Genomic DNA, 26,299 nt, shown 5'->3' on the forward strand with positions numbered 1-26,299 from the left:
GGGGCAGGCGAGAGAGAGATGCAATGCCTCTTGGCGATTTAGGGGACATAAGGTCATTCGGACTGCCATAAAAAAGAAAAAGGAAAAGAAGCAAGAAGGCGATCAGTAGTTGCTGGACATGACACACAATGCCAAAGACACATTACATTGGCTGACACCTGGACGGATGATGCATAGGACCTTAGGGGGCATTTCCTGCATTAGTATATCATTTACATCCTCGTATATATCTCTCTCTCATTATCAGCCTACGTAGGGTACTCCGGGTATCTTATTACCAAAGACGCATCTGAATTATCGCTTTCTTCTTCAATCGCTCTTGCGACACACTTCATGGGAAATTTTCTTCTCTGCAAAGAAAAAAGGATGGGATCGTTTTCGTTGCAGCTCATTTCTGCAAGGATTGGAGAAAGCAAGGTTAAATGCAAAAAATCGGGAAATTAGTTTTTTATTTCGTTGAAATTTGAAAGAAAAGACACACCTGATCATTGAAATAATTTTTTCGAATTTTTAATTATTCGTTTAAAAAGTATTGGAAAATTTGGGGGAATGTCGTTACCTGCAAGATTTAGCGAGCCGTGATTCAGGAGAGAGTCGTACTGCTGCGATTTGAAAAAACACCAGTAACTGCAAAAAATCGAAAAATAAGATTTTTATATCGTTGAAATCGTGAAAAAAGATACACCTGATAATTAAAATAATTATTTGAATTGTTAATAACTTTTTAAATCATTATTGTCCAATTTTGATTAAACGCCGTTAACTGCACGATTTGACGAGTCGTGATTTGGGAGAGAGCCGTGCTGCTGTGAATTGAGAAAACAGCGGTAACCGCAAAAAATGAAAATATTAGTTTTTTATATCGATAAAAACTTAAAGAAAGGATAACCTGATTTATAAAATAATTTTATTAACCCGTTAATAATTGTTTAAATAAGTATTGATAAATTTTGGGAAATTTTGCAAGATTTGGCGAGTCTTGATTTGGGAGAGAGCCGTACTGTCGTGATTAGAGAAAACACTGTTAGCTGCAAAAAATCGAAAAATCTGTTTTTTATATCATTACAATCGTAAATAAAAGACACACCTAATCATCAAAATAATTTTTGCGAATTGTAAATGAATACTTAAATAATTATTGCTATTATTTTGGAAAAAGCCGTTGATTGCAAGACTTCGCGCATCGTGAACTGCAAGATTTGGCGCGTCATGATTTGGGAGAGAGCCATACTGCCGTGATTTCAGAAAACAGCGTTGAATGCAAAAACTCGAAAAATGATTTTTTGATATCGATGAAATCTGGAAGAAAAGATACACTTTGTCATTAAAATAATTTTTCCAAATTGTGAATAGCTTGTTATTATTGCTAAATTCAGGGAAAACGCATTCAACTTCAAAAAATCGAAAAGTGAGTTTTTATTTTGATGGAATTGTGAAGAACAGAAACAAATGATCATTCAAATTATTTTTCCAACTTGTTAAGAACTCTTTAAAAAAGTATTGCCAAATTTTTGGAAAACGCCCTTATCTGAAAGATTTGGCGAGCTGGGATTCGGGAGAGAGTAGTACTGCTGCGATTTAAAAAAACACCGTTAACTGCAAAAAATCTAAAAATGAGTTTTTTTATATCGTTGGTATTGTGAAGAAAGGTACATCTCATCATTTAAATAATTTTTCCGAATTGCTAATAACTTGTTAAATAATTATTGCTAAATTTTCTGAAAAAGCAGTTAACTGCAAGATTTGGCGAGTCTTGATTCGGGAGAGTGCCGTACTGCCGTGATTTCAGAAAACAGCATTAACTGCAAAAAATAGAAAAACGTGTTTTTGATATCGATGAAATCTTAAAGAAGAAATACATCTGGCCATTAAAAATTTTAATTAATTATTGCTAAATTTTGGAAAATTCCGTTAAATGGAAGATTTGGCGAGTCGTGATTTTGGAGAGAGCCGTACTGCCGTGATTTGAGAAAACACTCTTAACTGCAAAAAATCGAAAAATGAGTTTTTTAAATCGATGGAAACTTGAAGAAAACATAACCTGATTTATAAAATAATTTTTACAAATTCTTAATAACGGTTTCAATAAATATTGATACGTTTCGGGAAACCGCCGTTAACTGCAAAAAATCGAAAAATGAGTTTTTTATATAGATTGAATTGGAAACAAAAGATACACCAGATCATTGAAATAAATTTTCCAAATTATTAAAAACTTGTGGAATAGTTATTGTTAAATTTTGGGGAAAAGCCGTTAACTGCAAGATTTGGCGAGTCGTGGACTGCAAGATTTGGCGAGTCGTGATTTGAGAGAGAGAGAGCCGTACTACAGTGTGTTGAGAAAACAAAGTTAGAGGCCGTACCTTAATTTTTCACTAACGAAATAAATCAGTATTTCAGACACAAATTTAAAATGTTCATATTTATTTATTTTAAACAAAAAATGTCTTTTCTACTTTGAACAATGGCTTTTTAATGAAATGCTTGAATTTTCAACCTAAAAAGATTTCAACCTCTATATTTTATCTAAACTGTTAAATTTTCAAGCAAAAAGAAGAATTTTCTCCACCCAAAATGGAATTTTTAAACAAAAAATATGATTTTTCAGCAAAAAATTAATTTTTCACGAATCTGTTGCCTTTTTACACAACACAAATGCAATTTCATGAAAGAAAATTATTTTTTTACCAATGAAGGAGAATTTTCACTTGAAAAAGGTCAATCTTTTAAAAATAGAATACTGATTACATTATCAGTTAAAAAAATTTTTTATACCAAAAAAGGTTTTTCCACTAAACAGTTAAATTTTCAACCAAAAACCTAAGCCTTCAATCCAAAAAATAAAATTTAAATAATGTAGTTTAAATTTTATCCAAGTAGTAGAATTTTTAATGAAAAAAGGTTAATCTTTGATAAAATAAATAAATTTTCAACCAAAGAGATAAATTTTTAACTAAAAATAGAAATCTTTGAAAACAGCAAAAATATTTCTTAACCAAGTGATTCAACTAAATCTTTCAAACAAAATAGTTGAGAACTCAAGCTAAGTATAAGAATTGATTACCACAAAGTTGCACTGTCATAAAAATATGTGTCTTTTTGTATCAATAAGATAAATTTTCAACAAAAAAAGTTGAATTTTCTGTTAAGAAAGATTTGAGTTGACTTTTCACAATTAAAGTATGAATTTTCAAAGAAAAAATAAGTTTTTATGAAAAAATTAATTTTAAATACAAAAAGACGATTTTTTAACCAAGAAGGATTAAGAAAACTAAAGAATGTACAAATTTCACATTTGTTTCTTTATTTAAGCGAATTCTCTAAAAATATTTGAATTAAAAAAATCACAAATATTAAATTGAAACAAAAAGTCAATTTATTACGAAATTTTTGAATTTCAAACTAAACAGTAGAATTTTCAACCAAAAAGTATGACTTTTTAACAAAAAAGTTTAATTTTCAATTAATCAGTTGCATTTTTATCCAAGGAGGATAATATTTCTCTTAAAACAGATGAATTGGTAATTGTAAATTTCTTTTTTTATTTTAAATTTCATGCAGAAAATATTTCAGTTCTCTTTTCAACACAAAAATATTGAAGTGAGGGAAAAAGTAAACTTTCTACAAAATATTTGAATTTATAATGAAAGCCGAGCAACTGAACAATTGCATTTTTACTCAAGAAAGATAAAATTTCTTTCAAAAGAGATAAAGTAAAAAAACCTTAACAAAATAATAAAATTTTTATTTAAAGAAGATTCAGTTCATTGTCCAACACTCAAATAAGAATTTTAAACAATACATTAATTTTCTAAATAGTCGAATTTTTAGCCAAAAAGCATGACTTTTCAACAAGATTGTTAAATTGTCAACCAAGCAGTTGCATTTTTGTCCAAGAAAAATGAAAATTTGACTAAAACAGATAAATTTTGAAATCAAAAAGACAAATTAATTTATTTTAAAGAAAAAATGTCTATTCTACTATAAAACATAATTTTTTAATAGAATACTTGAATTTTCAACCTAAACGGATGTTGAACCGTCAAGCCTTTCAACATAAAGAAAGTTTATACAAAAAAATTTAATTTTCAATCCAAAAAGACTGGTTCTTTCATCCAAATAGGTTGAATTTTCAACACAATAGTTCGATTCTATACCAAACAGTTGCCATTCATCCAAAAAATTATTAAATTTGTACTAAAAAAAAAAAAGAATTTTCAATAAAAAAAAAAACGACAAACTTTTTTGAAAAAGTTGAACTTTCATCCAGAAAAGATTTCTGTTTATTTTTCAACACTAAAATATAAATTTTAAATAAAAACTAAATTTTTTGATATACTTAAATTTTTAACAAAACTGTAGAATTTTCAATATAAATATAATGGTTTTTGGTAATTGAGCCACCGGGTGCAAGAACCAGCCCGACGCTCGAACACGCGTAAAAGTATTGTCCGCGCTTCTAAAAAAAAAACGAAAATTTTCAAAATCGAAAAATAAAATTTTTGAGAATGTAGAACTGTAGAGAATATGGAAATAAAATTTTTTTCTATTAGAATTCGTTAGGTCGAACGTTTACTTTTAATAATAAAAGCGAAATATCAAATAAAAGTTACTCTCTGATTTCATTAAGTTTTAAAACTTAAACTAAGAAAACACAATGATCGACTTCCCTCATTTTGCAATTGAATATTTTTGAAAAATAAGCGATTTTTAACTTTGCCATGCATTCTTAGGCATTCCTATAGTATTTTGGATAATTTCTATAAATATAAACTCATTTCAATAATATTTAGCTGAGTTAAAACTATTTAAGTTTTAAAAATTAAATAAATCAAAGAGAAACTTTTATTTGATATTTCGTTTTTATTATAAAAAATAATCGTTTGAACAAAAAAAGTCTACTATAAAAGTTTTATTTACTTATTCTCTATCATTCTACATTGTCAAGAAATTGATTTTTAGATTACGAACATTTCCTTTTTTTGAGACTCGCGGACAATAATTTTACGCGTGAAAGAGCGCCGGGCTGGTTCTTGCACCCGTCGGCTCATTTGATTTACAGGCTGAAAATAGTATGTAATACTTTCCCTAGTTTTTCATCATTGATTAATATTTATTTTTACAATTTTTCATTCTTCCTAAACATTTGTATTCGAAGACCAGAATTTTAATCTTTTTAAATTTTCAAGCTAGATCTAAAAAATTTAATAATTAAAGAATCTAAAAAAACTACAAAATTAAAGAGTTAAACTAAAAAATTAAAAAAATTAAAATTAGCAAATAAGGTAATTGAATAAGTAACAAATTTTACATTTATTTCCTTATTTTAACCAATTTTCAACAAAACAATTGAATTTTCAAACAAAAAAGACTTTTTAACAAAGTGTTTAAATTTTCAATAAAATAATTCAAATTTAAACAAAATATTTTTAGTTTCAAGAAAATAGTTTAATATAAAAGCAAATAGTGGAATTTTTAATATAAAAGACAAATTGAAAAAGTAGTGCAACTTATAACCAAATTGTTGAATTTTCGACCTGTCCAGATCAATTTTTAATAAAAAATTCATAATCAAAGGGTAGAATTTTTAATCACAAAAGATTAAAATGTAACAAAAATTCCATTTTTAACTCAATAATTTCATTTTCAACCTGAATAACGAAAAATCAAATTTTGATCAAGAGAAATTAATTTTAAACTCAAAAAGACGACTATCACACAAGAAAATTAATTTTCTACCAAAACGATGAATTTTCAACAAACAAAAAAAAACGAAATTTCAAAGAAATAGTTGAATTTGAAACTAAAAAAGGTGAAATTCTGAACATTAAAAATCAGTTTAAACTAAATTTTTTTTTAAATTTTCAATACAAAAATAATGTTCAAAAAATTTCTTAACCAAAAAGGATTTCAATTTTGAATAAAAAGTTAAAGCTTAATTTTCGTTTTTAAGGTCGCTGAAACCGTATCTGGGGTCAATTTTACCTTATCAGGTTAGGATTAATGTCAATTCAAGGTCTAAATGAAAAAATATTGGTCTGGAGAAAACCAGTGTATCGGAGAAAACCCCTACTCACACACGTTTTGAGGTCACTGAGTCCGAATCCGGGGTAATTTCGACCCCATCATTCGAGATGAAGGTCATCCCAAGGTCAAAACGAAAAAAACCATTGGACAGGAGAAAACATCTACTTAAAGACGTTTATGGTCTCTTTAAATTTAAATCCGGAGTCATTTTTACCCCATCAGGCCGGGGTGATGGTTATCTCAAGGTAAAATTAAGGAAAAGCATGAAATCGAACTTATGGGGTCAAAATAACTCCGTATGCAGCTCCAGCGACCCAAAAACGTCTAGGAGTATGGATTTTCTCCAATTCCATGAATTTTTAATTTTGACCCTGGGATTACCTTCATCTTAAAGTAGTGGTTTAAGCCCATTCAATGGCTTTTTCTCCTGATGATCTTCATTTGATCTTGATCCTGACCTGCGGGGTCAAGGTGACCCCAGATACGGATTCAGCGACCCAAAAAAGTTTTAGAGTAGAGGTTTCTCTGATCCATTGGTTTCCTCCGATCCAATGCTTATCTTTATTTTTGCTTTTAATTGACTTGTTTTCTGACCTGATGGGGTTGAACTGGCTCTAGATTCGGATTCAGCGACCCAAAAAGTGTTATAAAAGAGGTTTTTCTGATCCAATGGTTTTCTCCGATTTGAAATTCAGCTGACCTTCACCCTGACCTGATGGGGTCAAAGTGACCCCTGGATTCGGATTCAGCGACTATTTTATCCCCACGACTGTGAATAGTCCCACGACTGTGGGATCATTTTATCAAGGGGGAATAAAATGCGGAAAAAATTGAAATACAAGGAACATTCGAAACACAAAATCCTAATATTGTTGAATTTCCAACAAAAAATCATTAAAAAATGTGATACAACAATTTGAAAATAAAATACAAAAAAAATGAAATTAATGATCCTTGACAGTTATTTAAAGTGTCTCTTGTAACAATATCATTAACATCTAACTAAAATATAAGCATATTTTTACTAACAATAAAAAAAACCCACTTAAATAAAAAAATCCCTTTGAATATTATTATGGGATTATTGTTTTAAAAATTTAAATACAATGTTTTTCGGTAATTGATTGGCTGAAAATTGTATGTAATACTTTCTCCAGTTTTTCATCATTTATTGATATTTATTTTCGCAATTTTTATTTTCCCTAAACATTTGTATTCGAAGAGCAGAATTTTTTAACCTTAATTGAATTAAGAATTACGAAAACTAAAGAATTAACAAATTTCACATTTATTTCTTTATTTCAACGAATTTTCTACAAAAGTGTTGAATTAAAAAAAAAAAATCACTTTTGAGCAAAGTATAAAAATTTTAAATAAAATAATTTAATTTTGAACAAAATAGTTATATTGTCAAGAAAATAAGTTGATTTAAAAACAAATAGTGGAATTTTGAATGCAAAAATACCGATTAAAAAAAAGTGCAACTTTTTCTCAAATTGTTGAATTCTCTACCTTCCAAGATGAGTTTTTAATCAAATATTCGAATTCTAAATCAAATGTTTGAATTTTTAATAACAAAAGATTAAAATTTAACAAAACTTGCATATTCAACCAAATAATTTTATTTCCAACCTGAAAAGACGATATTCTTTACAAGAGAATTGAATTTTCAACCCGAAAAAGTTTAATTTTAATAGAAAATGAAGATGAATAATCGCCTAATAAGATTAATTTTCAACCAAAAAGATGAATTTTCAACAAAAAAATAACAAAAGAATTTTTAAACAAAAAGTTGAATTTGAGACTAAAAAGGTAAAATAAACAAAAAAAAAAAATCAGTTTAAATTAAGAAAAAAGAAAAACGAATTTTCAATAAAATATTATTCAACAAAAAACAAATTTTCAAATAAAGAAATTAATTTTGAAGCAAATTATTGAATTATTGATAAGAAATATCTTTTTTAAACAAAATAGTTTAAATTTAAATTAAGTAGTCCAATTTTGAAATGAAAAAAACTAACAATTTTTAATGTATGATATAATAGTAGAAATTGCAACAAAAAGTGATTTTAATTTTGACTAAAAAACAGTTGCAGCCAATCAAAGAACAATTTTCAACAAATCAGTTTAATCCTTAACCAAAAACGATTAATTTTGAGAAAAACAGTTGCATTTTTATAAAAAAAAACATAAAATTTTAACTGAAAAATACAAGGCAAATTCAAAACCCAGAATCTTAATATTGTAACATGTTCAACATAGAATCTATTATAAATGTAATAAAATAATTTGGAATAAAAATTTAAAAAGGTCTAAATAATTCTCCTTGACAGTTATTTAAATTGCTTCTTTGTCAAGCTTCCCTAAAATTTTCCAACTTGTTTTTAAAATCTTCTACTTTTTCTCACTTTCACTGATTTTCAGATTTTCTCTGACTCTTTATCAATCATGAATACCGCCTTAAGGATCATCAATATTCAATATTCTGTGCACAGAAAAAAAGTTCAAGTTGGCTATAAATACTGGGAGACTACTTCACTCAATGACAAAACATAACTAATATAAGGAATTCTAATTTTATTTGAGACAGTTTAATACCTTATTACATAGATATTTTCTATATTTCTAGTTGTTTGAATTAAAAAATCATTTATGAAGCTTCAGACAGCCTGATGAATAAATTCTTAGAGCCATCTTGGTAGTTTAGAAATTGAGATTGCTTACACAAAGAGAGAATTTTGATAAAAGACCAATTTCGTGCATCTTCAGAATGTAAATTTTTCAAATTCTTTGTTAAAGAATTTTTTTGATAATATGATGCTTTTACATTGAGTTGATTTTCCTAATTTGGTAAGCAAATTCTCTCAGTCATTTTTCTTTTCGTTTATACAATACCCCTATTATTTGCAACACCAGTAGTTGACTTGTATCTAAAATCTAAAGATCTGAACACATTCCTTTGTATGAAGTAAAAGCAGATATCACTAAACGAAGTAAAAGTAGATGTTAAAAAGAGTTCCTAATATAGGATAAGTGGCTAATATAACCCATGTGATGGCATTGCTATCTTTAAAAAGAATGTTCTAGCTTTAATGTGGTATGCAATAATCTCTTAAGCTGTTCATTGTTTTTCTCTACACAAAGTTTTTCTATTCACTTCTTACTGGTTTCTCCATAAATTTCAACTTAATTAGTCATCAATCATAAACATTATAGACATAAGTTTTATCAACATTCAATATTTGATATGCTATACCAATATCATTTGCAGCATCAGTTGTTGACTTGTATCTAAAACCTAAAAGTCTGAATATATTGTTTTGACTGAATTAAAATCAGATTTAAGAAAAAAGAATCAAATTGAAATTGGTTAAAATAATTGATCATATAGTATACGTGGCTAATATAACTAATTTTATGGCATTGTTATCTTTAAAAAGAATGTTGTGGCTATAATGATGTATGCAATATTCTCTCCAGCTGTTGATTGTTTATCACTATACAAAGAGTTTCTATTTACTTCGTACAGGTTTCTCCGTAAACTAATTTTTACTAATTTAGTCATCAATCATAAATACCATAGCCATAAGTTTGATCAATAATCAATATTTTATATGCAATGCAAATATCATTTGTAGCATCAGTAGTTGGCTTCTATCTAAAATTCTGAAAACATTGTTTTGAGTGAATTAAAATCAGATTTAAGAAAAAAGAATCAAATTGCAATTTGTTAAAAGAATTTATCATATAGTATAAGCAGCTAATATAAATCATTTTATGGCACTGATATCTTTAAGAAGAATGTTATGGCTATAATGATGTTTGCAATATTCTCTCCAATATTCGTTCATTGTTTATCACTATACAAAGTTTTTCTCTTTACTTTGTACTGGTTTCTCCATAAACTAGATTTAACTAAATTAGTCATCAATCATAAACATCATAGCCATAAGTTTTATCTACATTCAATATTTGATATGCAACACTAATATCATTTGTAGCATCAGTAGTTGACTTCTATCTAAAATCTAAAATTCTGAATATACTGTTTTGAGTGAATTATTATCAGATTTCAGAGAATAGAATAAAATTTTAATTTGTTAAAAGAATTTATAATATATTAAAAGCAGCTAATATAATTTATTTCATGACTCTTATATTTTTCAAATGAATGTTCCAACCATAATTTGATATGCTCTAATTTTTCCTGTTTATCATTTATCAATATCAAAAATTTTTTCTATCCACCTTGAATTAATTTCTCCGATAAGAAATCATCCATAAACTACTTTACCAATTTCGGGCACCCCCCCCCCGCCCCCAACAAAAAAGTAACGTAGCCTTTAGTTAAAACCCGATTTTACGTTTATACCACACAAAGTTCCTATTGCAATTTGAAAGAAGATAAAAGTAATTTTTAAAAAGAAAAGAAGATTTTTTTTCGACAAAAATAAAAAATAGGAAAGAAAAATGAAAAGCTTGAGAATTGACTTGATTCTCGGGTCTCAGGGAGAGAGCATCGTAGTTTCGTTGCTGTTCCTGTCTGCTCGAATTTTTTTATTTAATTACTTAAAAATGTTCTTGTCTCGATAAGGGTGCTGTATAAGTGCCGAAAATTTAATGATTATATTATACAAATGTTCTTTTACTGTGATTTGACAATAATAAAACTAAAAAATACAAAAGAAATGAAACGATAAGGGAGGTGATTTGTTTGGTTGTCTTCTCATTTTTCTCTCTCTTTTTTATTTTAGTCCAAAAAAATTGTTTTCTTTTTTTAGAACTTTTTTTCTTTTTACAAATTACTGTAAGATCGATAAGTTTTTAAGCTAACAAAGGTACATTTTTAACAAGAAATGGAATAGTTTAACTTTGATTTTTTTAAAAAATAATTTTAAATGATAAAAAAAGAATTTTCTACCGTATAGTTTTTTTAAATAAATTGCTGAACTTCCAAGACAAAATGACTAATGTTCTATATAAAAAAAAAAATGAATTATTAAATCAAAAATACGAAATTTTGATAAAAAAAGTTTATTTTATACCTTAAAAGACAAATTTCCCACAACATACAAGAACTTTCAACCCAAAAGTTAAATTTTTAACTAAAGTAGAATGGTTAAAAACAAACAAATTTTTCATCAATATAGTTCAATTTAAACAAAAAGCTGAATTCTTACTGAAAAAAATTGAAAAAATGGGATTTCCAGCAAAATAGATGAATTTATAACTACAAGTTTAAATCGCCGACTAAAAATTGCATTAAAAAAGTATCTGAAACCACAAATGGAAAATGTAAATTCTCTATTACCAAAGTAGTTTTTCAACCGAAGAAAAAGGAATTTTCAAAAAAACAGTTCAATTTCCTTTCAAAATGATAAACTTTTAACTATAATTTCCAGCGTCCACCAAAAATTTTATTTTACAAAATGTAGTTCAACTTCAAATCCTACTTGTTAAATTTTCAAAGAAAAAAAAAATAATTAAAAAAAATTTCTTAAAAATCGAATTTTCAATAAATTTTAAGAACTGTAAACCAAAAAGTTAAATTTTTACCTAAAAAAAAATTATAAACAAAAATATGAATTTAATATTAAAAAGTAATGATTTTCAATAAACCTTTCAACAAAATTCAAAAACTCTCAGTCAGAATGATAAATTTCCTACTAAAAAAAAGAACTTTTCAACAAAAAGATTAATTTGCTACAAAAAAAGACAAATTTTCAATAATATTTAAGAATTCTCAACCAAAAAGATTAATTTTTAAACAAAAACAATAATTTTCTAACGAAAAAATGAATATATAACCAAATTTAAGAATTCTCAACCAGAATGTTTAATTTTCACCTAAAAAGGAAGAATATTAAACAAAAAGATCAATTTCCTACCAAAAAAGGCAAATTTTCAGTAAAATTAAAGAATTCTAAACCAAAAATTTTCAATTTTTAAGAAAGAAAGAAAATTTACTTTTTACTTTCTGGAAAATAGTTCAACTATGAAACCTAATTGTTACATTTTTAACCAGAAATATGAATTTTTAAACAAAAAGATTAATTTTCTAATGAAAAAAATGAATTTTTAACCAAATTTAAGAATTCGCAAACAGAATTTTTAAATTTCAACTAAAAAAAGAAGAATATTAAACGAAAAGATTAATTGGCTGTCAAAAAAGACAAATTTTCAGTAAAATTCAAGAATTCTCAACCAAAAAGTTATAATTTTCAAGAAATAATTTTTTTTTTGTTTTCAAGAAAATAGTTCTGCTATGAAACCTAATTGTTAATTTTTTAACCAAAAATATTAATTTTTAAATGAAAAGATTAATTTTCGAACGAAGAAATGATTTTGTAACCAAATTTAACAATTCGCAACCAGAATGTTTAATTTTCATCTAAAAAAGAAGAATAATAAACGAAACGATTAATTTGCTATCAAGAAAGAAAAATTTTCAGTAAAATTAAAGAATTTTCGACCAAAAAGTTATAATTTTCAAGAGAGAAAGAAAATTTATTTTTCATTTTTAAGAAATTAGTTTAACTATAAAACTTATTTGTTAAATTTTTACCCGAGAAGATGAATTTTTATATGAAATTATTATTTCTCTATCGAAAAAACTAATTTTAAACAAATTCAAGAGTTCTCGACCAGAATGTTCAATTCTCAACTAAATCAAGAAAATATTAAACAAAAAGATTAATTTACTCAAAAAAATTTTTTAATCAAATCCCAGAATTCTTATTCAAAAACTTGAATTTATCAACTAAAAGCCTACATTTTTGAACAAAAAAATTAATTTTCTATCAAAAACATTCATCATCTAGAAACGTACTAAAAACTTTACCATATGTACTTGAAAAAAATTATCTAAATTCTAAACTTCTACTTCCCCCCCCCTTTCCGTTACAAACCGCAGGTTTTAGATATCCCCCTCCCACCCAAAGTGTCAATGTATTTTTTTGAGCTTCCCTTACCATAAACTAATTTTGACCAAATTAATCATTAATCATAAATAAAGTAGCCTTAAGTATTATCAATAATAATCAGTATTTTATATTCAATATAAATAATGTATGTAACATAAGTAACACCAGCTGTCTTCTACATAAAATCTAAATATCTAAAGAAATTCCTTTGAGCGAAATAAAAACAGATACAAGTGAACGGAATAAAAATGCAGCATGTTAAAAGAGTATATAATGAAGGATAAGTGGCTGATATAAGTAATGTGATGGAATTACCTTTTTCACAATTAATGCTACAGTTATAATTTTGTATGCAACATTTTCTTCAGTTGCTAATCATTTATCGATAGTAAAAGTTTTTATATTCATCTGTACTTGTTTACCAATAAAATAATTTTGACTTCATTAGACATCAGTCATAAATACCATTGACATAAGTATCATCAATATTGAATATTCTAATTTGAATATTCTAATGGTGGCATTGTTTAACAAAAACGTTCAGTTTTAGTTCGATACATTAAAATTTGTTCAGTGGTTTATGATTTATCAATAGTCAATGTTTTCCTATCTAACTCATTCTGATGTACCCTATAAACAAAGACTGATTTTGACTGAATTATTCATCAATCATAAATACCATAGCCACAATTATCAACAATATTGTATTGTGTAATACATTATGTAATATATAACAAGTGGCTAATATGACTTATTTTATAGCATTTCTGTTTTTAGAATACATTTTTGAGTTATGATTTGATATTTAATAATTTTCTAAGTTTGTTAGCATTTATCAGAAGTAAAAGCTTTTTTTATCCATCTGGTGATGATTTCCTCTATATGCATAGTCCAATTTGTACTAAATTGGTCATCAATAATAAATATCATAGCCAAAAGTATAATTAATATTGAACATTATACATGCAATACAAACATCATCAGTAACAATAGTAGTTGTCTAAGTTTTCTTCTATCTAAAATCTAAACAACTAAAGATTTAAAAAAAATAGCATTCATTAGAGTGAAGTAAAAGCAAATATCAGTGAACGGAATAAAATTGCAATGTGTTAAAATCTTGCTTAATATAGAAAAGGTGGCTAATAAGACTTATGTGATGGCATTGCTATCTTCAAACAAAATTTCAGTTTCAGTTTGAAACTTAATACTTTGTTCATTTGTTTAAGATTTATCAATAGTAGAAGTTTTTTTATCCATCTCGTAATAGTGTACCCCATCATAGTTGATTTTGACTACATTAGACATCAATCATAAATATCATAGCCATAAGTGCCATCAATATTGAATATACTACACGTAATACAAACATTATCTGCAACAACAGTAGTTGTCTTATTCATTAGTTGTCTATTATAATTTTTTAAAGGGTTGTCCAATATACAAAAGGTGACTAATATAACTTATTTGATAGCATTGTGATCTTTAAAAAAACTTTCAGTTTTAATTTGACACTTTCTACTTTGTTCAGTTCTTTATCATTTATTATTATTAAAAGTTTTGTTATTCACTGCGTACTAGAATCCCTTATCATAGACTGATCTTGACTAAATTAGACATCAATCATAAACACCATAGCCATAAGTATCATCAATATTGACTCTGCGACACAAAATACAAATATCATCTGTAACAAGAGTAGTTGTATCAGTTGTCTGCTATCTAAATTCTAAACATCTAAAGAATCTGAACAGATTGAACAATATAAAGTGAAGTAAAAGTAACTATCAGCGCACGAAATAAACTTGCGTTCTGTTAAAAAAGTATACAATATAGAAAAAGCGGCTAATATTGTTCGTTTCATTACATTGCTATCTTAAAAAAACGTTCAGTTTTAATTTACTTAATACTTTATTCAGTTCTTGACCATTTATCAATAGTAAAAAATTTGCTTTTCACCTCGTATGGTATCTCCTATCATAGACTGATTTTTAAAATTAGTCATCAATCATTAATACCATAGCCATAAGTATCATCAATATTGAATATGCTACACGCAATAGAAACATCATCTGTAACAACAATAGTTGTCTAAGTTGTCTTGTTCTATCTAAAATCTAAACAACTAAAGATTCTGAAAAAATAGCATTCCTTAGAGTGAAGTAAAAGAAAATATAAGTGAACGGAATAAAATTGCAATGTGTTAAAACTTGTTCAATGTAGAACAGTTTGCTAATATGACATATTTTATGCCTTGCTATCTTCAAAAAAATCTGCCCACTATCTGAGCACATTCCTATCGCGCGCGACTCGCAAGTTTTAGCGCGCTCAGGGCGTGCGAATTTTGTGATTGTGAACTCTCTTTTGTTAAAGCTCTTTTGACTTTAATGAACGCAAAGCACTGGATTTTGTCAAAAATGTCAACTTTTCTACATTATACTCAACACTTTTATATCAAGTATAGTACATTTTTTATGTAATTCTGCCTGGGATTGCTTATTCAGATATTGCAAAATAAAACACAAATTGTATTTATCATGATTATTTTTATATTTGTTTTTTATTTTGCTTTGAATTATATTGTAAGCTGCGCTCAAACATTTAGCATTTCAATAAATTTATATCATTACAATTTATAATAATTATTATTTAGAATAAGCTTATTTCCTTTTTTATTATATTTTTTTATTTTATTTTTTACGATCAAAGAAAAACTACTGCGCATTTGCATGGGGTCTAATGCAGGAACCTATATAGCATCCTATGTCCTCTTTCGTCTTTCCTGTTCTTTTTCCAAAAATTTAATTTTTTACTTTTAATATTTTACGATTAAAATTAAATCTACTCGTCCTATCTAAAGATAAAGTTTTTGATATTTTTAGAAGCATAAATTTTGTCTATTTATTTTCTTCATAGCTTGAGACGTTTGTCAAAAAATTAACTTCTTTATTTTTATTGTTCTTTGCGTATAAAAGAAAAAATACGCATCCTATAAAAAATAATTATTGAAAATTTATGGCTCTTTTTTGGATAAACAAGTTTTGTCTCATTTCTTTCGTAGGTTGTGTCATTAGTCCACAATTTTAAAATTCTTTTATTAATAATGTTGTTTTTTACGACTAAAAAAAACTACGCGTCCTATCGAAAAGTGATTCATGACAAATTTGTAGAGCTTTCCAGGGCACGATCAAATTTGGAATTTTCAGCTTCTCGACCAAATTCAAAAAGTTGTTATGATAATCTTGTAGGGCTTTTAAGAATTAATATTCTTCTTATCTTGACTTTTTTTATTTCATACGTTGTTTCGCTCAAAATGTTCATTTTATTTTTTTTTTATTTTGAAAAGCATCTAACTTTAATAATTTTACTTTTTATGGAAAAAAAGTCACGAGGAGAAATTGTTTGAATTCTGAAGTAATATGAGTAACCTTACATAGAATTTTTTAATCTTTAAAAAACGTGGTTTCAAAACTGTCGAAAGGGCGCTCACTTGATGAATTTTCATCCAAAATAGTTGTGTTACGAACTCATTTTTTTCTTTTTAGAGCTTAAAAAAGTGGGACAAAGGAGAATCCTATCTGTTCAATTTTTCGAAAGTTATAGTGCCTACAGACTATAGACTACAGACAGACAGACAAACACATTCGTAAAAATTGTTTTTTCTGACTCACGGGGTCTCAAAACGTGGAGGTTAAATGAAACCCGACAAAGTGAAATTTTACATAGAACCAATACCTTTTCATTAGGATGAGAATGTAAAAAAATTTTACTTTTAATTTGACACTCAATACTTTGTTCAGTTCTTTATCATTTATCAATAGTTAAAATTTCTCTATCCACGGCGCACAGTAGGAAAAAATCAACTTTTATCGGAAATTCTTCCTACACTTAAATTTTTAAACGATCTCAATCATTTTAAGCTTAAAATTTTCTAAATGAACTGTACTATAAGAGAGCACTGCTCTTTTTTTTTAAATATTTGTAAAATAACCTTATAAAATTAGCTAGAATCCAGAAGTTTTTTTAGTACTGATTTCAACACTCTACACACCGAATAATTTTCGAATTATTTTATGATTTCAGGGTCGAAACAATAATATAAAGATTCTTAGCATCGATGAAAGATGTATAAAGTAAAATCTCAACGTTTGGGCCCACCCCAGGCCCAAAATGTCCCAAACTGGCCTAAAATGCTGTCACAAATATAATGATATTTTCCAGCAATAAGAGATGGGCAGAGTCAAATCTCCAACAATTAGATCTGTTATTGACTCAAAATGATCCAAAATGATAAAAAATGTTGCGAAATACCCCAAAATGTAAAGCTAATTTTATAAGGTTATTTTTCAAATATTAAAAAAGTAGCAGTGCTCGATTATAGTACAATTCCTTAGGAAGATTTAAAGCTAAAAATGATTAAGATCAGTTAAAAATTGAAGAGTAGGCAGCATTTACGACAAAAGTTGATTTTTTTCCTACTGTGCGATGTACTACTGTCCCCTATCATAGACTGATTTTCACTGAATTAGACATTAAATAAATACTATAGCCATAAGTATATTTAATACTGAATATGCTACACGCAATACAAATACCATCTGTAACAATAGTGGTTGTCTAAGTTGTCTTCTATCTTAAATATAAGTGTTTAAAGATTTTGAAGACATTGCATTCTTTAACCCATCAGCTGATAGGGGTGCTATATGGTACCACGCGTTTGATCTCTTTTAAATTAGTTAAATCAGTTAAGTTTCAATTAGTTAACTTAGTAAATTAGCTAAGGAGTTCAAAGGTTGTTTGATATAGAATAGGTGACTGATATGTTGTTGAACCCTATAATCATAGGCTGATATTGACAACACTAATCATCAAACATAAATATCATAGCAATTAGTATTGTCAATATTGATTATTCGACACGGCAATACTAATATAATCTGTATAACCATTAGTTGTCTAAGTTATCTTCTATCTCAAATCTAAACATTTGAAGATTCTAAAGACATTGCATTTCTTAGATTCATGTAAAAACAAATATAATCGAACGGAATAAAATTGCAATGTGTTAAAAGACTGTATAATATCGAACAACTGGCTATTATAACTCATTTGATAACATTGATATCTTTAAAAAATCTTCCAGCTTTAGTTTCACAATTAATACTTTGTTCATTTCTGTATAATTGATCAATAATAAAAGTTTTTCTATCCACTTTGTTCTGGTTTTCCCTATCATAAACTGATTTTGACTAAATTAGTCACCAAGCATTATTATTATAGCCATAAGTATCATCTATATTCAATATTCTATATCCAATATCAAAATAATTTCTAACAGCAGTGGTCTTCTTTCTAAAATCTAAATACCTAAAGATTCTAAAGACATTGCATTCCTTAAAGTGAAGTAAAAGTGAATATCAGTGAACGGTTTAAAATTGCAATGTGTTAAGAGAGCATACAAAATAGAAAAAGTGGCTAATATAACTCACGTAATAGCATTGTTATCTCTTAAATAAATTTTTTAGTTAGAATTTGATGCCTAATACTTTGCCCAGTTGTTTATTCTTTTATCAAAACTAAAGTTTTTTCTATCTAACTTATATTAGTTTCCCCTATCATAGACTGCTTTTGGCTAAATAAGTCATCAATCATAAATACCATAGCCATAGTATTAATAATATTGAATACTCTATACGCAATACAAATATCATCTTTGACAACAGTAGTTCTCTAAGTTATCTGCTATCTCAAATCTAAACATCTAAAGATTCTAAAGACATTGCATTCCTCAGAGTGAAGTAAAAGTAAATATCAGCGAACGGAATAAAATTGCAGTGTTTTAAAAGAGTATATAATATATAACGAGTGGCTAATGTTGTTTATTTGATGACATTGCTATCTTTAAAAAAAACTTTTCATTTTTACTTTGATACTCAATACTTTGTTCAGTTGTTTGTCATTTATCAATAGTAAAAGTTTTCCTATCCACTTCTTACTGGTGTCCTCTATAAACATAGACTGATTTTGATTAAGATATTCATCAATCACAAATACCATAGCCATAAGTATCATCAATATTGAATATTCCATACGCAATACCACTATCATCTGAAGGTTTTCTATCTGAAATCTAAACATCTAAAGATTCTAAAGACATTGCATTCCTGAGAGTGAAGTAAAAGCAGATATCAGTGAACGGTCCTTGTCCAGTCCGGCTAACAGGCGCGGTAACTGCATCTCCTAGCGGATCTAGAATGGAGTGGATAGTAGGGCGGGGTGGCTCTATTCACCAGGGCCTAGATCAGTCCGAAAGGCTTGGAAGGGGACTTAGAAAGTGAAACTGAAAACACCAAGTCGGATCGGATGCGGGACCCCACCCTGGCGTGGTCTCCGCACACATCCACACAAACACCATAAAAATACTTTCATAAACACACACACGGACACACACACAGATCCATAAATATCGTGACCACATTACCCACACGAGGAGAGGTACACATCAGAAAACTCGATCTCCAGGAGTAGAGAGGCTTCGACCGGTGCAGAAAAACCGTAGGCTAGGAACAGGACGACGCTTTTTTTAGGAACCACCTCGTCTTCGAAGTGTCTCTCTTGGTTCTTGCTCTCGATAGGCAGGAGGTGAGGTGTGCGAGGGATCTTAGAAAGTAAAACCGAACAGTTGGACTGGATTCGTTAGGCGCGAAAACAAGAAACCCCACCCTGCGATGCGCCGCACATATATCCACTCTTGCTCTTATTTTATTATTGAAGATTGTTTGCACTGGATTGCTGTCAGCTTGACAGCATTCTGACGGTCGCGAGAGGAGAAAGAAGCAAACGCTGGATAAAGTAAAAGTGGGAATTTGATACTTTTTTTACAGATCCTCTCTTTTATCACATTCTCTGATTGTCTTTACATTTAGGGACTGCTAATTATTTTAATGAACATTTAATAATTTTTTTAAAAAACTACCGTTCCTTGTTGAAAGTGCAAATTTTAGGGTCGAACGTTCAACTTTTTTTGTAGATGATTCTTCCCTTTGGCTTGAAACTTCAATAATTTGATAAAAAATTGTCTCTAATTCATGACTGGAAAATCTTTCTTGGTTGAAAACTTAATAATTGTGTTAAAAAATTATCTTTCTTTGTTAAAAATTCATATTTTGCGGTTCAAAAGACAACTGTTTTGTAGAAAATTGTTCCTTTTGACTTGAAAATTCAACAATGTTGTTAAAAATGCGTCTTTTTGGTTAGGTTGAAAACTTAACAATTTTGTTGACAAATGATCTTTCCTTGTCATAAATTAATATTTTAGAGTTCAAGGACAATTGTTTTGTAGAAAATTCTTCCTTTTCACTTGAAAACTCAACAATTTAGTTTGAAAAAAACCTTTTTTGTTAGGTTGAAAACTTAACAATTTTGTTTAAAGATTACATTTCTTTGTTGAAAATTCATATTTTGTGATTCAAAAATCAACTGTTTTGGAAAAAATTCGACAATTTAGTTTGAAAAACGTCTTTTTTGGTAGGTTGAAAACTTAGCAATTATGTTAACAAATTATCTTTCTTTGTTAAAAGCTTATATTTTAGAGTTCAAAGTCAACTTTTGTGTAGAAAATTCTTCCTTTTTACTTCATAATTCAAACATTTTGTTAAAAATGCGTCTTTTTCTTAGGTTGAAAACTTAACAATTTTGTTAACAAATTATCTTTCGTTGTTGAAAATTCATATTTTGCGGTTCAAAAGTCAACTGCTTTGTGAAAAATTCAACAATTTAGTTAAGAAAACGTATTTTTTGGTAGGTTGAAAACTTAACAATTTTGTTAACAAATTATCTTTCTTTGTTAAAAATTCATATTTTAGAGTTCAAAGACACCTAATTTGTAGAAAATTCTTTCTTTTGACTTTAAAATTCAACAATTTAGTTAAAAATGCGTCTTTTTTGATAGGTTGAAAAATCAACAATTTTGTTAAAAAATTATCTTTCTTTGTTGAAAATTTATATTTTAGGGTTAAAAATTCAACAGTTTTGGAAAGGTTCTTACTTTTGGCTTAAAAATTCAATAATTTGGTTGAAAATTGTTTTTCTTTCTGAAATAAAAAATCTCTTCTGGTTGAAAATTTAACAGTTTTATTTAAAAATTATCCTTCTTTGTTGAAAATTCATATTTAAGGGTTGAAAAGTCAACTGGTTTTTAGAAAATTCTTCCTTTCGACTTAATAATTCTACAATTTTGTAAAAAATTCGTTTTTCTTATACAAAGTAATATTCTATGTTAAAATGCCTAAATTTAATTACTAATTATTTTTTGGTTAAATGTTTCATTATGTTGCTGAAAATTTGTTCCTTTTTTGTGAAAATAATTTTTTATAGTAAGAATTTCATTATTTCATTTTTCTCAAGAAAGTACCTTTCTTAATTGAAAATTACACCGTATTGTTGAAAATTCGTATTTTTGTTTAAAAAATGCATCCATGTTGTAACAAGTTTAATGTTCTTAGGTTGTAAATGAAACAGTGTTAAGAATTAATTTTCTGATTAAAATTTATTTTTTAGAGTTGAAAATTCAACTCTTTTGTAAAAGATTGCTCTCTTTTGCTTAATAATTCAAGAATTCAGTTGAGAATTATTTTTTTGTTTAGACTCAAAAACCTTTCTTGGCTACAAATTCAACTTTTTTGTAGAAAATTCGTTCTTTTTTGTGAAAATCACTTTTTCTAATGAAAATTTAATTATTTTTTTTTCACTTAAAACGCACTTTTTGAAATTTTAAAATTAAACCATATTTTTGAAGTCGTCATTTTTTTACAAATGCATCCACTTTGTTGCAAATTTAATCTTTTTTGTTTAAAAATTCAACATTGTCGTTCAAAATTCATTTGTAGATCTAAATGTTACTGATTTTTTAAAAATACATTTTTTGGTTAAAGAATACTTTTTTTATTAAAAATTCATATTTCAGGGTAAAAAATTTAAGGTTTTGCAGATGTTTCTTCCTATTGGCTTAGTTGAATATTAATCATTTTTATTGAAAATCAATCTTTTTAGTTGAAAACTCAATTATTTAGTAGTAAATTTGTTAATTGTTGCAAAAATAATCTTTTAACTTAAAAATACCTTTTGTAAATAAAGCAATATTTTTGTTATTAAAAAATTTAACAATGATGTTCAAAATTCGTCTTTTGTTTTCAAAAATTCATCTAGTACTTTGGTAGAAATTAACTCTTCTTTGTTTCAAAATGCAATTTTGTCATTTCCAATTCATCTATTTGGTCGTATATGTGACTAATTTCTTCTACAATGATATTTTGTTTAAAAATTAATCCCTTATTTTAAAAACATAACTTTTTGTTTTAAACATTCATGTATTTTATTTAAAATTCGCCTCGTTCTCTAAAAAAGCTATATTTTTGTTTGAAAATTTATCCTTTTCGTTGAAAAATTCACTATTTTGTTAAAATCTTTTTTTTTATTTGGAAAGACAGATTTTTTGGTTAAAAATTTCATCCTTTTTGTTTGATTAAGAATGTGTATTTTTAGTTAGAAATTAATATTTGTGGTTTGAAAATGGTTTTTTATTGGTAGAAATTTAAACTTTCAAAAATATAAAATCAAAAGTTCATTGTTTTGTTTGTAAATGTAACTATTTTTTTTAATTCATATTTTTTGGTTGAAATTTTAAACATATGGAAAAAGTTGAAGCAATTTTGATAAAAATTCGTTTTCTTATTACAGATTCATCATTTTTGTTCCAAAAGTATCTATTTGTTTAAACACGTAATCACAAGTTTTGTCGAAAATTTGTCTTTCAAGGTTCAAAATTCTACGATTTTGTAAAATAATAATCTATTTGGTCGAAAATTTATATTTGAAGATGAAAAATTCATCTTGTTAGCTTAAAAATTCAACAATCTGCTTAAATTTTTATTGTTTATTTGTTTCAGAATCTTTTTTGGTTGAAAATTCAATTTTTTGAATATTCATTTGTTCGGTTAATAATTGAAACGCTTGATTTAAAATGAATCTGTTATAAGGTTGATATTTACTGTATTTTGTTCAGACTTATTTTTTAAAGAAAATTTAATCTTTTTGTGAACCTTTCATTTTTTGGATAAAAATTAGTTTTTTCTGACTTGCAACTAATTTTTTTAACTGAAAAATTAATTATTCTATGGTAATTTTATTCGTTTAGAGTCTTATTTTTCTAACTGTAAATTAAAATATTATGTTTTCGTTTGAAAATTGATCCTTTTTATTTAAAAATTGATATATTGGATTTAAAATTTGCATTTTTTTGGTAGAAAATTAATCCATTGAGTTGAAAATTCAAGTTTTTCGTTAAAAAAGAAATCACTTCATTAGAAATTCATTTTTTTATTGATCTTGACATTCAGCTGACAGCCTTCTAATGTTTTTGACAGGAAACAAAAACTAAAGCAAGATAAAGGAAAAATGAGACTTTGATGCTTTTATGATACCTCCTCCTTTTCAACTCTTTTTTAAAAAATAATTTTCTCGTTACCAGGTTTTGTTTTTTAATTCTGTTGAACAAGTTGTCGTTTTTGTGTTTTTTTTTTTTAAATTTAATATTCTTTGACACAATACCTTCGCTCGTTTTCTTGAAATTTTAGCTAGGAATTAAAAAAAATCTAATTTAATTTTTTAATTTTAATTTATTATTCTTTTTTCATCTTAAAAGATTTATAGTCATATTTTATGTAGACAATTATGTAAAAATAATGAATTTATGCTTATTCAAGATATAAACATTTCGAATTAATGCATCATAAACTTGTAGATAGAACATTTAAAAGTGCATTACTTGGCTTTAATGATATCTGATGTATTGAATTGCAGATTATTGTCTGAAATCAAAAAGGGTGAAGTGGAAAATTAATTAAATTTTTTCATCAAAATTGCAAGTTTTTAACCAAATGTTTTAATAATATTCAAAAATAAATTCCATGTTCACTTAAATTATTATTATATTTTAAAGTACAATAATAATTTAAATAAAAATAAAATTTATTTTTGAATTGTCCTAAAATATTTGATTAAAAAAGAAGAATCTATAAGCGAGAACATTTTCTATTTATCTCTTACAAGTTTTCACGAAAATTCTCCCACTTTCGTCTTTTCCTCTTTCTCTCATATTTCGACTCAATGAAATTATAAGAACCCAATAAGAAAATCCATTTTTCGTGGAAATAAATTAATTCTTTTTGTTAGCACAGTCTACTGTAGTACGTTTAGTTAAGAACTTATCGTTTTTTGTTCAAACATTTATTATTTCTTCAAATATTTAATTATTTTATTCGATACTTTGTAACCAATTCTTCTTTTTTGCTATAATATTAAACACTTTCGATAATTTTTTGTTTCTTTTTTGAATAAAAAATCATTTTCAGTTGAAAATGTGTCTTTTGGTTTCCCAGATTCAATATTTTTGTTTGAAACTTTTTACTTTTTTGAGTGAAAATCTTTATTAGTGAAAAATTTTAAACTTTCGTTACAAATTGGTCTTCTTTTCTTACAAATTAATATATTTTAATAGAAATTTTATCTACTTTCTAAAAAAATCGTCTTTTTTTCTAAAAAGTCAATTTTTTTTATTTAATTAACTACTATTATATTCGTCATTTTTTGCGGGAAATTTAACCATTTCATCTTCTTTTATTTATTTTCGATCTCTTCCTCTACTTGTTCCATTCAATATCCACTAAATTTCCTTTCCATCATTTTCCTTATTTACCTCATTTTGTATCGCTTTTTTAATTTCGCATTACTTTCTCTAGCTTCTCTTTCTGAATTTTCTCTACTTCCTTTCTCATAATTTGTGTTCCTTCTTCTGCCCTCATTTCCTCTAATTTCCCTTTTCTCATTTTCCATCACTTCCTCTATTTCCCCCTAATTCCCCCTGATTTTCCATCCCCTCTTTCCCCCTTCTTTAACTCAATTTGTAACACTCGCCCTACAATCCCTTCCCTAATTTCCCCTTACTTTCTGTACTATTCTTTCCTAATTTTCTTTCACTTTACCTACATCTCTTCTCTTTCTTCCCCTTAATTGCCCTACACTTATTTTCTTTAATTCATCTTTCCTCATTTTCTGTCAGTTCCTCTACTCATCTCCACTACATTCCCCTGTGTTCCTTCCCCTCATTTCCCTTAATTCCCATTATTTTATATCGCTTTCCCTACTATCCAGTCCCTAAATTATTCTATTCACTCCTCACTTTCTCTACTTTCGATCCCCTGATTTCCTCTTACTTACCCTACTTCTCTTAATTTCCCTTAATTCCCTAGACCTTGTTTTTCACTAAATTCTCTTTCCTTATTTTGCATTACATCCTCTATACCTCTCTCCTAATATCTCCTGATTTCCCTCACCTCGTTTGCCCTATTCTCCTCACTTTGTATCGCCTCTTCAAATTCCCCTTACTCTTTTCACTTTCCCTTGCTTAATTCATCCTACTTTCGTTCTCTTAATTTACTTTACCCCTTTTAACACTTATTATCGCACACTTTCTCTACTTTTCCTCCACTAGCTTTGTCTTTTATTCCTTACTCTCTTTCTCCTAATTTTCCTTATTTCCTCTGCTTTTATTTCTTCTAATTTCCTTTTACTCATTTTTCATCACTTCCTCTGCTCCGCGCGACTCATTCCTCTTGGCTCTTCATCTCATTATTTTTTCTTCTTTCGCTCACTTCGTATTATTTCCTCTACAATCACTCCGCTAATTTCCTCTAATTTTTTCTACTTTCCTACCCGTATTTTCCCCTTACTTTTCCTATTTTTATTCTCCTGTATACATTGCTTCCCCTGTCCTTGTTTCCTATAATTCTCCTGTCCTAATTTTCCATCTGGTACTTTGCTCCACTCCTCTAATATCTCCTGCTTTTCCTTGCCCTTATTCCCCCTGATTTAATTCACCTCGTATCGCTTTCCCTACAATTCCTCTCTTAATTTCTTCTCACTTTTTCTAATTCCCTCCCTTAATTTCTCCTTAACTTTCCAACTTCCCTTCTCTAAAATTCCCTGCAATTATTTCTTCTAATTTACGTCTTCTCATTTCCATAATTCTTCATCACTTCCCCTACTCCTTTCCTCTGATTTCCCCTGGTTCTTCATCCCCTTATTACTTCTTTTATCACTCACTTTGTATTGCCTCTCCTACAATCTGTTCCGTGATTTCACCACACCTCCCATACTTTCTCCTTACTGCACCTACTTCTTTTTCTACTAATTTCCCCATATATCGCCTCTCTCTATTTCCTCTAATTTCCTTCCCTTATTTTCTATAATTTCCTTTACTGCTCTCCCCTAATATCGCTTGATTTTCTTTCCTC

This window comes from Belonocnema kinseyi, chromosome 9 (genome assembly GCF_010883055.1).
Source record: "Belonocnema kinseyi isolate 2016_QV_RU_SX_M_011 chromosome 9, B_treatae_v1, whole genome shotgun sequence".
Taxonomy (NCBI): domain Eukaryota; kingdom Metazoa; phylum Arthropoda; class Insecta; order Hymenoptera; family Cynipidae; genus Belonocnema; species Belonocnema kinseyi.